At 35.4% G+C, this 14,568-nt stretch overlaps 1 long non-coding RNA gene across 1 annotated transcript; it reads left to right on the top strand.

The window, feature by feature from the left end:
- Nucleotides 1-218: 218 nt before the first annotated feature.
- On the top strand, nt 219-1,918 carry LOC131312349 (uncharacterized). The gene is made up of 2 exons (XR_009195849.1): nt 219-544; nt 734-1,918. It is a non-coding gene; the product is annotated as an uncharacterized LOC131312349 (long non-coding RNA).
- The last annotated feature ends 12,650 nt before the right edge of the window (nt 1,919-14,568 follow it).

Genomic DNA, 14,568 nt, shown 5'->3' with positions numbered 1-14,568 from the left:
GGAAAATGACAACTCATGACGTGTTTTGATAATTAATATCCGCTAAGGACAGTTTTAGTATTAACAAATGTTCTCAGTATGTCCTTGACGAGTATTAATTATCAAAATACGTCATTGCCCGTCATTTTCCCAAATTTATATATGTAAAATAATAAGAATGTAAGATTTGAGTCCAAGAACTTTTTAGCTCAATCCACCATCCAAATAAGTCCAACCCAACGATATGCATTCAGCCCAGCGCCCACAGCCCAATCCACCATCAAAATAATACCCTGTTCAAGCCGTTCGGCTGTGTTGGGCAGGTGAAACATTACCCTCTCCTCTTCGGCGGCAGTTCCGCTCTTCCACGACTGACGAGTGACGACCAATCGACCACTTCCTCCGGCGACGGGAGCCATAGAGCGACGGCGACAGGAGAGCCTCCCGTACGGTACATTGTTTGTGTACAAATCCTCTTCGGCTCTTCCAGTCCTCTCCCTGAGGGCTGCTGAAACTGAGACAGAGCTCGAGGTCAAAAAGATAAAGCTCGGTGACGGTGAGTTACGTGAGTATCTCTGAGTCTTGTCTCCTCTATGGAAAATGAATGCACAAGACAATGGTTTATTCAAAAGCCCCACACGGCCACACCGCAGATTGTTTTCACTTGATTTGGAAATATTTATTAGGGCTTTTTTATACACTAAGTTTAGGGCTTTTTAATTTGTGTTTAAGCTTATTGGAAATTGAAATGCAGGACCAGTGGAAGTCTGGACTAGTATATACTATATATGACCAGTATATATACATTGCAGAGTCTCAGAGTATATATCTCCCATTCACTTGCAAGGCTTCACACCCGTAAGTATTCACTTATTATGCAGAGCACTGGCTGGTGTGCTTAGATTTTTACTTATGGTGTGCTTAGATTTTTACTTACGTTGATAAATGCAGAGCACTGGCTGGTGTGCTTAGAATTGCTTTTATGATGTTAAATTCAGCTTACTGGCTGGTGTGCTTAGAATAGGTTTAAAATGTTGGTTCTTATAAATTACAATCTTACTCTTTTAGGTTTTGAATTATAATGGAACATCAAATTAAAAAGGGAGGAAAAACTTTTGTCGTTCTTCAAACCAAGAGTGAATATATCAGAAAGTGATGCTCCTTCCTAGTCCAATGTTGATACTTAAATTACCGATGAACACTTGTTGAAGATATTGACTCAAATTCGATAATAAATGATTTCTACTCTGTGAAACATCATAGGATACAACTTCAAAAGTGTACATTTTTTGTACTTTTCTTTTGTTTGTTTTTGAACATTTACGTATTTAATATAAGTTTGCCTCTTTTTTGTTGGTATATACATATATAATTTCGGTCAACCCAAGATAGAATTAATTCTTGGTTCCGCCTCTCTTTGCCACTCCTCCCCAGTAATTGGCTCTGCCATTGGGCCCAACACCAATGCGGATAGAGGTGTTCGTAGGACAGCAAGCCTGTTTTGATAACTGGTATCATGGATCGAGGAGAGAAAAAAAAATGATACCCAAGTAATGGAGATGTTATTACAACAAAAAAGAAGAGCATTAGCTAATTAGCACTTGAATGTAAACTTATTGAAATTAGGCATTTAATAAATTCTCATTATTTTCATTGACGAAGCATTAATTGATATACTGATTACTGAGGGAAATTACTGTCTCTCCATATAGTGCATATCTTCTCAGAGAATTTTATTAGTAATTAGGCACCACTAGTACTATTTGAGGTGGCAGTCATAGGCGCAACTTTAGGCACAGACTTCATATTTCGTTGAATCTGCAACATTAACAACTAACATAAGTATAAAAAAATGCACCAATATATATTGCATTCATAACAGATGTGCTAGGAAACACAAACCAGTCCTAGAATTCATAGATTCCCACCGAAAGAAAAATACGTACTCCACCATTACATGATCTGATGATCGTAAACAAGTTGAGTTGTTCTGATCATTATTGAGTTGTTCAAGCTTTGTTTGCCAAATAGAATGAGCTTTAAATTATGTTAATGTGTGGTTTGTTTATGAGCTTAGCTAATCTTACACGAGTTTTAAATAAGCCGGTCACTAATTGAGCTGATTAGTTCTATCGATCTTTTTATATGGTACCAATTTATCAAGTAATGTAGTTAAACTAATTATTTTTAACACATGTTAAAGCTTGATGCATAATTTTTAGCAAGTCAAACACGAGTCGAGCTTGACTCCGCCGTTCATTTACAATAAGATGCAACTTTTGGGGATGGGTTCCCTCCCCTCTAAGTCTAACAATCTATCCTCCATAGTAAAAATATACTGAGCTCACCACATGTCTCATGTTGGTGATCCGAACCATTTATTTTTAGGCCCCTTTGTGTAACTCATTCATGCATAAAATCAGTGATCAAACATCAGTGGGCATTTGAACTATTTACTTTGGTCTTGAAGAAAAAATGTACGGTCCAAATTCTTTCCTTCAGTTTTTTTCAGAAATTTAATTTGACCTAGTAGATCAACCTAATTTTCTGTTTGCATTAACTTTTTATACATTGGAGTGTACAATATTAACGGTTTTGATTATCAACATGGGAGTAAATTCTTATACCTTGTTCCAAGTATTGACCACACTACGATTCAAGAGCAAAGTTTGTGTCAACACTAACCGAATATCATGCACATATATTGATCCCGTTAAAACGATGGAAGTATGAATAAGAGAGATGGGGATTTGAGTTGTTCCCATTGCTTACCAGTTGCAAATTTGGCGCACTTTTGTTTAGTACACGTGAAAGCACATTTAGCGGTGGCGGTAGACACAACACTACCCCTACCGGCGCAATGGTGTTTTACACAATTCATGTAGCATCTGTAGAAAATAATACCGCATTTCAGTTGACATTTCAAATAACAAATGTTTGCGCTTACCTCGCCCACCACTAGATATAGTATCATCAATCCCATCAAAATTCTCACAACAGATGTTTTACCATTTCCAGACATCTCTCTCTCACCCTCTCTATCTCTCAAGATTACTAGTGTTTGAGTTAACTTTTCAGCATATATTGATATCCTTATTTATAGGCTCTAAGCCCTTATTGAAGTAAACGAGCATTAACTATTGGTAATTGTTTGAAAATTACATGAATAAGATTATTCCTACAAGATTACATGAATAAGTTTGCTTATAGGTTTTACTAGCAATGAACCTGTGTTATGCACGGTCAGTATGGATAAGAACATTGAACCCGTGCTATATTAGTGATTCGATTATTAGAGCCACTTCATTCTTTGGTGTAAACCTTGATCTGGAAAATATTGTCGGGCATCAGCATATGACAATGTGACGTTTTTACAAGATAAAAAATGCAATTGCAAGTACCAACTTTAAAAGACTCCCTCTATCTTAAAATTTTTGTCCACTAGGAATAATCGTATACTTTGCGAGTAAAAATGAATCACTTTTATGCATAATTTTTTTAAATTTCTTTGTACCTAAGTAAAGTCTCAATTAAGCAATGGATAATAGCACAATGGTGCAAGTTGAGCGCTTAAGTGCTATCCCAATTATGTACCTGGGCTCAAGTTTAGGGAGCCCTCTTCCCCACTGCTAATATAAAGAAAAGTAAAAAAAAAAACATTGAAAATCTCTAATAGTTCTTTAGATTGGTCCAAAAATATCTAAAAAATTAGGCAGAGAGTCCGTTATCGAATTTCCACAAACCATCAAGCCAGCATTTTTTTGTGCTATCAAAAGTTTACTTTTATATTCATGACATTTTTCCATAAATCACTGTACATGTATGTGCAAACCTCAAACAAAATACTACATACAAAAAATCATAGAGGTAGAAACAAAATCAAGTTTACAGAAGAATGAGTGCCCATATCACACCGAGCCTCAAATCGCGTTTTTGGAATTGGATTTGCCTCTCATGCCCCATCATCTTTTCGATTTCTTCCTACAAAAAATACATAAGAAAAATAAGATGAAAAGAAGACACATCTAGTCTAGTAGTAGGGTTGTAAACGAGTCGAATCGAGTCGAATATTAGAATGTTCAGATTCGTTTATTAAGTTTTTTAGCGAACTCAATGAAAATTTGACAAGCCAAGCTTGCCTAGGTTTGAGTCTTAACGAGCCGAGCTTGTTCATGAGTCTTAAAGAGCATAACTAGGCTTGTTCTTGAGTCTTACAAGCCAATGATATCATATATTTATGCTCTCATATAGGTGTAAAGTTGCAAATAAAATTTTTAGTACGTATATTCATACATATTTAAACCAATAAAAACATATACACAAATAAGTTTTCAGTAATTGTTAACGGTTATACTTGTACTAATTCTAAAATTTCCGTTATGTAGATATGTAAAATTCCCTTGATAGACATATTTTAGGTTCGCGAGTCTAATCAAGCCGAATATTATTAGGTTCTTGTTTGGCTCATTTATGAAACCTCCCTAAAATTGAGGTCAGGTTCGGTTCATTTAATAGTCGAATCGAACTCGAACGAGTCTTTTCTAAGTCAAGCCTCGAATAGAGTAACGACTTTGTTCATTTACAACCATACTAGTAGGGTAAACTGACTATCATGATAAGTTGGACTGTTGGAGTACAGACTTAGAGCTATAGAATTTCCCTAAAAGCAAAAACAAAAGATCATATATGGAACAACAATCTCTGGTCACCTGGACTCAATATACATTGAATGACTCATATCCACTTAAAAGGCTAAGCCTTGTAAGTGGTGAGCCACCCAAGGCTTAATTCTTCACATATGTTCTCAACACTTTGAGTTGGTTATAAAATTTTCACATGGTATCAGAGCACGGCCTATTCTATCTCATATTTTAAAATTTGACAATCCACACCACACGATAACAGATCAGCAAAAAGGAGAATAATGTTGTTCACCCTCCTTTGTGATTGGTGGATATTGTGTAGAGTCCATAGAATCAATACACATTAATTTTGTTCACCCTCTTTCCCTTTTTTAAAGAGGGTCAGCATTACCCTTCCTGTGATTGGTGAAAATTATGTAGAGTCAACTGAATCAATACTCCTACATTTTTTTAGTTATAATGAGTTAGTTTGTGGACAGACGCACACAATTTTCACCAATCATATAGAGGGTAAATGAGGGTGAACAAAATTATTCTCAACAAAAAGTCTGCACGATAATAGACCAAAATAACCTACATATAACAGATCTCAAACGCGGCTGCACGTGAGGAGAGATGTTATAAGAAAACATAAACCCACATTGCTTGGGGAGTGGAATGATAATCATTTAACAGAGAGAAATAAACTAATGATTAGAATCCAAAATCCTTAAACGAACGGGGTCTAATATAAGAATACTGAGGGATATCACTACCTCTCCATAAAGCGCATATCTTCCCAGAGAATTTTATCAGTAATTAGGAACCAATGGTACTATTTGAGGTGGCAGCCATCGGTGCAACTCTGGGCACTGATTTCATGTTTTGTTTGCAACATTAACTCACATATTTAACTATCAAAAAATGCACCAATATACATTGCATCCATAATAGATGAGCTTGGAAATCACAAACTAGTCCTAGAATTCTAACAGTAGATTCCCATCAAAATCGAAGGTTATAAGAAGGTGGCAACGAAGAGAGGAAAGAGAAGGTAAAAACCAATGGCAACGAAGGCAGCCCATGCCATCTCAAACAACTAGCTTGTACCAGCTAGTGGGTATCCTACATTGCCAAACTAGTGCTCACTTCGTTTCACTTTGTTTGCTCTTTATGGGAATTCTAATTTTTTTTTATGAAATTCTCTTAAAATTGTTAAGATTTTCACAATTTGCAAACACATGCGTCATATAGACTTCGAAGAATCTATCAAAATGGAACTCGATTTTCTTTTCAATCCCGAAAATTGTCCGGAGTCATCCTAAACTAAACTTCGAAGATTTTTTTTTTTAAAAAGAATGATTTTTCTATTGAATTGGAGAGCAATTTTCCTATGCTGAGGGAGCGTTTTTGCGTAAACTTATATTTTTTCCTCTATTAGTTTTGGACCTAGAGGTGGCATGTGCCACTCCTCCCCACCAATTGCCGACCCAACACCACTGCCAATAGAGGTGTCCGTAGGACGCCCTATTTTGATAACTGGTATCATGGATGATGGTAATTGAGGAGCGAAAGAAAATGATACCCAAGTAAAGTAGTGGAGATGTTACAACAAAAAAGAAAAGCATTTGCTAATTACTACATGAATCTATACTTATTGAAATTAAGCATTTATTAAATTCTCATTCTTTTCGTTGATGAAAATTAATTGTTATACTCATGATTACTGAGGGATATAACTGCCTCTCTAGATAGCGCATATCTTCTCAGAGAATTTATCAGTAATTAGGAACCACTAGTACTGATTTGAGGTGACAGTCATCGGCGCAACTTTGGGCACAGACTTCATAGTTCGTTGAATCTGCAACATTAACAACTTACATAAGTATCTAAAAATACACCAATATGTATTACGTTCATAACAGCTATGATAGGAAACCACAAACCAGTCCAAGAATTCAATAGTAGATTCCCATTGAAAGAAAAATACACACTCCACCATTTCATGATTGTAAACCCGTTGACTCGTTCTGATCAGTATTGAGTTGTTCAAGCTTTGTTTGCGAAATAGAATGAGCTTTAGAATTATGTTAAATGTGTGGTTTGTTTATGCATGTGCCCAGCCAATCTTACAAAAGTTTTAAATAAGTTGGTTACTAATTGAGCTGATTAGTTCTGATAATCTTTTTATACGGTACCAATTTATCAATTACTAAGGTAAAAAAAACTAACTATTTTTAACGCATGTTAAAGCTTGATGCATAATTTTTAGAAAGTCAAACACGAGTCGAGCTTGACTCCGTCGTTCGTTTACAATAAGATGCAACTTTTGGGGACGGGTTCCCTCACCTCTAAGTCTAACGATATATCCTCCATAACAAAAATATATGAAGCTCACCACATACGGGGTCTCATGTTGGTGATCCGAACTATTTATTTTTAGGCCCCTTTGTGTAACTCATTCATGCAAAGAATCATCGATCAAACATCGGTGGGCATTTGAACAAATTAATCTGGTTTTGGAGAAAAATGTACGGTCGGAATTTTTACCATTAGTTTTTTAACAAATTTAATTCGACCAAGCAGATCAACCTAATTTTCTATTTGCATTAATGTTCTATACATTGGATTCTACAAAATTAACGATTCAGTTTATCAACATGGGAGTTGTGGTGGGCCTCATTTCTGTGTTGGGGGACGAAATCCTTGTACCTTGTTCCAAGTATACATAGACCACACTACGATTGAAGAGCAAAGTTTGTTTTAACTCTAACAGAATATCATGCACGTTTGTATATCCCGTTAAAACAATGTAAGTATGAATAAGAGATGGGGATTTGGGTTGTTCCCATTGCTTACCAGGTGCAAATTTGGCGCATCTTTGTTTAGTACAGGTTAAAGCACAGTTAGTGGCGGCAGTGGAGAGAACGCTACCCCTACGGGTGCAATAGAGTCTTACACAAAGGTTGACGCATTTGAAGAAAACAAAACTGCATCGCACATCACATAGCACTTCACATTGTGTTTTTTCTCTACTTACCACCCCCGCCACTAGATATAGTATCACAAATACCATCCCAATTCCCACAACAGATATTTTACCATTTCCAGGCATATCTCTCTCACCGTCTCTATCTCTCAAGATTACTGGTGTTTGAGTTAATTTTTTGGCAAATATTGATATCCTTCTTTATAGGCTCTATGCCCTTATCGAAGCAAACGTGCATTAATTTTTGGTATTTTCTTGAAAATTACATGAATAAGATTATTCCTACAAGATTACATGAATAAGTTTGATTATAGGTTTTACTAGCGATAAACCCGTGCTATGCATGGTCAGTACGGACAAGAACAATGAACCCGTGCTATATTAGTGATTCGATTAATAGAGCCACTTCATTCTTTAGTGAAAACCTTGATCTGAAAGATATTGTCGGGTACCAGCATATATTTTCGTAGGATAAATTATTCTTAGCAAAAAGTTTACACGATGATGCACCCAAAAGAGGTACACGTGACTTCAAACGCGGCTACACCTGAGGGGAGATGTTATAAGGAAACATAGCCCCACGCTACTTGGGAGTGGACCACTTAACAACATCAATTCTACTACATATATAACAATCTAAACACAATCTCTCACATATATGTGGGGCCTCTTCACATGCATGCGTACCTAGACTTTTTATTTTGGACATCTTCATTTGTTGTCAATTGACTTTGAGTTGGATATTAAGTTTCCACATTTGGAACAGTACCATTCATCTTTCTTATACCAGTTTCTCAATGCGAAATTAACAACATAAAAGAGAACACCAAATGTTCCGCTCTAGCTAGGAAAAGGAACACAAAAAGGCAAGCACTATTTCTTCCATTGTACCAAGAAACAACCGTAGGAGAAAATGAATTTTTCTTTTTTCGGTTACTGGAGAAAATGAATTTCGGTTATTGTTTTGGAAAATCATGATTTTTTGTTTTCCTTATTAATTCGTTTTTTCATGCAATCAGGAATTTCAGTTAATTTAAATTTTAATCAGGTGTCACGTGTTGCTCCCACGGCCCTCCTCACGAAAAGTGTATCTGCAATAATATATAAGACGATAGATGACCTTGAAATGACAGTTGAAAAATAAAAGTTCGAGGATTAGAAAAGTATTCTCAGATTATGTTAAATCAACATATACTAAGTGTTTTCTAGAGAATCTAATCCTAATTACCACAATATATCATTGACCATGTAATCTTCTTGAGATAATCTATGATTAATGTTCATAGGTATACTTACCGGAAAAAAGAAAAGAAAAAAGAATTTCCTCCATTTACTTGGATAAAGGCATCTCTATATAATATAGCAACGGAGTTGCCTCTTTTAACTTGAAACCTTCAAAGGGAAGCAAAATAAATATGAGTAATGGCATAATCCAAATAGGAAGCAGAGTCAATTCCCTCACTTTTAAGCCAAATAAATATGAGTAATGGCATAACCCAAACAAGAAGCAGAGTCAATTCCCTCACTTTTTTTTTAAAGTTTTCTAAAAATCAAAACATACAAATTGGTAGGGGAAACTTGAAAAAACAGACATGTTCTTGGGGTCCGCTAGGCTCACTATAGGTCTCGTTTTGACGATTTTCCAACTCTCGAGGTTACTTCAAGAAAAAATCATTTTGATCCTATAATTGTGGCCTCATAATTTCATGACAAAGTAGAAGGCAAATATGTTTTGGAAGATGGATCTTCCATTTTTTCAAGATCAAAATATGATAAAATCATGTAGCTGCTAATTGGATTGGCTAATCTTTTCTTTTTCATAAATAATCTACACATACAAGTCTATAAAGTAAACAATTAAGATGATCAAAATAAATCTTTGGTGGGTCCCATTGCCTCAACAACACTATCCAGTTCAGAAGAGGAGACGATTCTCAAAAAACCTTGAAAACTAAGTCCAACGTACCCTTATAGTTCTCTGATGTTTTATAATAGAATCCTTACAGTCTTACCATTTTAAAATTTTAGATATTAAGAAATACGGAGATGTATAAACACGTGCCCATGCAGCAAACATGATACTGCTTCTAGAGCCTACTAAAAAAATTGTGAAACTAAAATCGAGATGAATCAAAAAAGTAAAAAAAAAAAAAATGTGACCTAAAGCCAAAAGAAGTTCACGGTATTTAAACTTTTTGAAATTAAGCATTTATTAAATTCTCATTATTTTCATTGATGAAGCATTAACCGATATACTAATATATCGCTACTGAGGGATATCACTGCCTCTCCATATAGCGCATATCTTGTTAGAGAATTTTATCAGTAATTAGGCACCACTAGTACTGTTTGAGGTGGCACTCATCGGCGCAACTTTGGAAACAGACTTGATGTTTCGTTGAATCTGCAACATTAACAACTCATATAAGTATCGAAAAAACACCAACATACGTTACGCCCAGAACAGATGTGCTGGGAAACCACAAACTAATCCTAGAATTCAACAGTAGATTCCCATTGAAAGAAAAATACATACTCCACCGTTACATGATTGTAAGCAAGTTGAGTCGTTCAAAGCAGTATTGAGTTGTTCAAGCTTTGTTTGCAAATAGAATGACCTTTAAAATTATGTCAATGTGTGGTTTGTTTATGAGACCAACCAATCTTACATGAGTTTTATATAAGTCGGTCACTAATTGAGCTGAGTAGTTCTGTCGATTTTTTTATACGGTACCAATTTATCAAGTGATCGAGGTAAAAAACTAACTATTTTAACACATGTTAAAGCTTGATGCATAATTTCCAACAAGTCAAACACGAGTCAAGCTTCACTCCGCCGTTTGTTTACCATACTATGCAACTTTTGGGGAAGGGTTCCCTCCCCTCTAAGTCTACAATCTATCCTCCATAATAAAAATATATGGAGCTCACCACGAGTCTCATGTTGGTAATTCGAATCATTTATTCTTAGGACCCTTTGTGTAATTCATTCACGCAAAGAATCATCGACGGGCATTTGAACAAATTACTTTGGTCTTGGAGAAAAATATACAATCAAAATTCTGACCATCAGTTTTTTTACAAATTTAATTCAACCAAGCAGATCGAACTAATTTTCTATTTGCATTCATATTTTTTATACATTGAAGTCTACAAAATTAAAATGATTTGGATTATCATATGGGAGTCGCGGTGGGCCTACTTTCTGCGTTGGAGGAGGAAATCCTTGTACCTTGTTCCAAGTATTAACCACATGACGATTCAAGAGCAAAGTTTGTGTTAACACTAACATAATATCATGCACATGTATTGATCGCATTGAAACGATGTAAGTATGAATACGAGAGAAAGGGATTTGGGTTGTTCCCATTGCTTACCAGGTGCAAATTTGGCGCACTTTTGTTTGTTACAGGTGAGAGCACATTTAATTGCGGCGGTGGAGACAGCACTATCCCTACCTCTACAATAGCGTTTTACACATTCGTTGACGCATCCGAAGAAAACAAAACCACATTGCACATCACACAGCACTTCACACTGTGTTTTATCTCTACTTACCACCCCCACCACTAGATATAGTATCATGAATACCGTCCCAATTCCCACAACAGATGATTTTCCACTTCGAGACATATCTCTCTCTCTCTCTCTCTCTCTCTCTCTCGCGCAAGATTACTGGTGTTTGAGATAATTTTCTGCATAGATTGTCTTTATTTATGGGCTCTATACCCTTGTCTAAGCAAATGAGTATTAATTATTGATTCATGAACATCTTATGTGTACATAACTATGCTATGTACAAAATCTCCTATTGCTTGACAAATTAGGTTAAAAAAAAATTAGTTTGTAGAGTGCGTTGAAGTTGCTCTAATATCTCTTTATTATATATTATATGTTTTAGTAAAGAAATCAAAACTAAAAAACTAAAAAGGGTAGCAAAATAAAGACGAGTAATGGCATAACCCCAAATGGAAGCATAGTCAATAAGTATCCCCCTCGCAATGGTCAATAAGTAATTAAATTTTTTACATTTTTTCGTACTGAAATAAAATAATACAAAATAATATAGGGTCTCCTAAAAAACCATAGAGAAAGCCCCAGACGATGGTCTTTTGATTTTGTGAACTATTAATCGATTTCGGCACGTAATCGTTAAAATTTTGGTATTGTTTAAGACAGACTTCTTGTTGATTGCTTTTCTTTGTCAATTAATAGTTGAAATCTGAGAAGGAATATTTTGGAATCAAAGAGAGATCTGAAAGCAAACAATTTTATTACTCACAGTAGAATTCTATCTATTTCAAAACAAACAAATAATTTTTATTGTTGACTGCTTTGCTTTCGCTTATAAATAGTTTAGAAGTTTAAAAGTATTTTCCCAATTTTATTACCCACAATAGGTTTTTTTCAGGGGGGCCATGTGTTTTTGTTTTGTTTTGTTTTTTTTTTTTATCGGCAAAAACATGTATTATTAGAAACTTGATAAGGGTACATCAAGGAAAATAAAAGCCTAACACCATGGTATTGATAACCCTTTTGTCAAATTAAGAGAACATACGGTGAGCTATGTGTTAGTCCATCACTAATTAAGAGAACCCTTTTGTCAAATCTATTTTGGACAAATCTTTCATACACGTACACAAACATCTACACACGTTGTGAAGGCCACGTACTCGATAAACGGATTGAGCTCCTCTCCATATCCTTCCATGCCCCACCAAACTCAATAATTTTGACTCCATCCGACTGTAAAAAAGAATTTAAATTGTTCATCTTGTAGCTCTCCTATTCATGAACATATGTATGAAAAAATCAATCTGATTGAAAACAGGTAGATGAGTGAAAAAGATCGAATGGACAAAATAAAAATTCTACAAATTGGCAAAATTGTAAATGCATCTTTAAAAAGAACCTGGAGGGAGTAGACCTTAAAAAACAAGGGGTCCGCAGAAACCCCACAAAAAATAGGACCAACCAGTCATTTCCCGTTTTTCCAATGATATAGTCAAGGGAATATTCCAGATCAAATGGACAATTTGTTAGGAGAAAAAATCTGGAATCACGAACGGAACTGGCACAATGAACTAGAGGCCAAAACATGGCATTTGTTGGGCCTCCGCTGGTGGACTATGGGTTGATTAATCCCCTAGAATAGTTGATGTGCGCATAACCTAGCGTAGACACGTGATTATAAAAAATAAAAAACGGTAAACAGGGCATTGCTTGAGGTTCATTGTTTCTGGGCTGGGATGGGTTGGAAAGTCTTTGAAGGATAAAACTTAAAACTAAACACCCAACATCCAAGTCCAAATGTGACCCAACCAGTGGTGAAGCCAGGATTTGTAATCAAATGTTGCACCAAAAAGTATTAACATGCTTACTAGTTAAAATAGTACAATATTCAAAATTAACCAGTCATAATACCGAAAAAAAAAACTACAAATTTTAATTCCATAGTTTAATCATCCATTATAGATGAAAGTAGTTTAACGATCTATCAAAATGGAACTTGATGTTCTTTTTAATCCCGAAAATCATCCGGAGTCATCCTAAACTAAACTTCAAAGAATTTTTTTGAAAATAAAGATTTTTCTATTGAACTGGACTGAGAAGGAGAACAATTTTTCTCTGCTGAGTCAATGTTTTTGCATAGACCTACATTTTTTTTTCTATTATTTTTGGACATAGGGTTGGCATGTGCCACTCCTCCCAACCAATTGCTTCCGCCACTGGGCCAACACCACTACGGATAGAGGTCTCCGTAGGACCGTAAGCCTATTTTGATAACTGGTATCATGGATGATGGTAATTGAGGAGAGAAAGAAAATGATACCCAAGTAATGGAGATGTTACAACAAAAAGAAAAGCATTTGCTAATTAGCACATTAATCAAAACTTATTGAATTAAGCATTTATTAAATTCTCATTATTTTCATTCATGAAGCATCAACTGATATACTGATTGCCTATCATGAAAAAAAAAACTGATATACTAATACTCAGGCATATCACTCTCTCCATGTAGCGCATATCTTCTCAGAGAATTTTATGAGTAATTAGGAACCACTAGTACTATTTGAGGTGGCAGTCATCGGCACAACTTTGGAAACAGACTTCATGTTTCGTTGAATCTGCAACATTAACTCACATAGATAAGTATCGAAAAATGCACCAATATACATTACGTCCATAACATATGTGCTAAGAAACCACAAACTAGTCCTAGAATTCAATAGTAGATTCCCATCGAAAGAAAAATTCATACCCACCATTACATGATTGTAAACAAGTTGAGTCGTTCTGAGTATTGAGTTGTTTAAACTTTGTTTCCCAATAGAATGAGCTTTAAAATTATGTTAATGTGTGGTTTGTTTATGGGCCCAGCTGATCTTACATGAGTTTTATATAAGCCGGTCACTAAAAGAGCAGAGTAGTTCTGCTAATCATTTTATACGGTAGCAATTTAGCAAGTGAGGTCAAAAACTAATTATTTTTAACACATTTTAAAGCTTTATGCAAAATTTTTAGCAGGTCAAACGCAAGTCGAGGTTGACTCCGTTGTTTGTTTACAATACTTCCCTCCCCTCTAAGTCTAACAATCTATCCTCCATAATAAAAATGTATGGAGCTCACCACGGATCTCATGTTGGTGATACGATCCATTTATTTTTAGGACCCTTTGTGTAACTCATTCATGCAAAGAATCATCAATCAAACCACAGTGGACATTTGTAAAGAGAAATGGAATCCAATATGATTTCTTTTCTATTCAATTACAATCAGTTTTACAGATGCCTCTTTTATAGGCTAACATCCACTCACTTAGCTCTAACTAACTCTAATACAAGTAGTTACACTTAACACGTACAACTAATTCTGTTTTCCTAACTAATTGCTATGGCAGACTAAGTCGGTTGAGTGGAATTATCCCATGTGGCAGTGCCTTGTATAGAAGCTGACGTAGACTCGTTAACAATT

The sequence above is a fragment of the Rhododendron vialii genome, chromosome 13a (assembly GCF_030253575.1).
Source record: "Rhododendron vialii isolate Sample 1 chromosome 13a, ASM3025357v1".
Lineage (NCBI taxonomy): Eukaryota > Viridiplantae > Streptophyta > Magnoliopsida > Ericales > Ericaceae > Rhododendron > Rhododendron vialii.
The sequence above is the reverse complement of the archived record's forward strand: the minus strand, read 5'-3'. Positions and strand labels throughout refer to the sequence as shown.